This window comes from Dipteris shenzhenensis, chromosome 25, assembly GCF_047967505.1.
Source record: "Dipteris shenzhenensis isolate YYH24624 ecotype China chromosome 25, Dip_SZ_1.0, whole genome shotgun sequence".
NCBI lineage: Eukaryota > Viridiplantae > Streptophyta > Polypodiopsida > Gleicheniales > Dipteridaceae > Dipteris > Dipteris shenzhenensis.
The window spans coordinates 33199951-33201000 of NC_141620.1; the positions used below are offsets into that span (position 1 = coordinate 33199951).

The window sequence follows — 1050 nt, forward strand, 5'->3', positions numbered from 1 at the left end:
TGAGGGAACCCATCGTTGGCGCTTTGGCCGCCGTAAGCTACATGTTCTTTCACGAGCAGCTGATTGTTCCGATACCAGTGTGTCGCAAGAGTGTAGGAGCGCCAAACAGGCTACGTTATCCCTCCAATATGGGACACATGTAATTTTTGCAACGACGGACTCCTCTATGTAGGCGAGAAGATTGGGAATCGAGAGAATGCGAGGGTTCCAAGGCGCACGTCATGTTCTTTCACGAGCAGGTGATTGTTCCGATACCACTGTGTCGCAAAGGTGTAGGAGCGCCAAACAAGCTACGTTATCCCTCCAATATGGGACACATGTAATTTTTGCAATGACGGACTCGTCTATGTGTGGGAGAGGATTGGGAATCGAGAGAATGCGAGGGTTCCAAGGCGCACGTAGCCCGTTTCAATACCTTGAGCCCATGACTTATAAGCCATTCAAATGCACCACTTGACCTACCCTTTATGTATGACACAGTTCATCAACCAACCCAATAGACGCCACAGATCTTGCGCGGCAGATTCACTATGACAGTCTATTGCAGTGATTGCATGCTAGTACAGTGACGTCGAGCAGAAATTGCAAAGCATACGAAAAATTGGGGTCCTCTGGTTGAGCCTTTTGCAGCAGCAATTTGTTCATTGTCTGAGAAAGAGGCGATGCCAAGATGATGATGGAAAAAGCCATCCGGGTGAAAAGCGAAAAAATTTGGACCATTTCTCGATTTGTGCGTGTCATCCTTGCGCAGGGGCCATGCTAATCTTCTCTGTATCGTTCCAATTTTATCAGACGTCTCCGAAGAAACATTGGCGACGTGCGCTCTCTTGGTTTTATAAACCGTTTTTGCTGGCTGACTGAAATAAATGTGGGGTAAATGGGCTGCTCTCCTTCGTACACGTGGCGCGCCCTGCTCCCCGTCGCAGATTCGCGTCTCTTTGGAGAATCAAAGGGAACATAGATCCCCATCCCTAGCTCGGTTCTCAATCCTTAGAAGGCTGAGGCAACCCGACAAAAGTGCAACAACAAACGGGTCAGAGCACAGCTGCA

At 48.9% G+C, this 1050-nt stretch overlaps 1 non-coding gene across 1 annotated transcript; it reads right to left on the bottom strand.

The window, feature by feature from the left end:
* Positions 1 to 705: 705 nt before the first annotated feature.
* On the bottom strand, positions 706 to 808 carry LOC147885772 (U6 spliceosomal RNA). Its single transcript, XR_015543511.1, has one exon. It is a non-coding gene; the product is annotated as a U6 spliceosomal RNA (small nuclear RNA).
* Positions 809 to 1050: the final 242 nt, after the last annotated feature.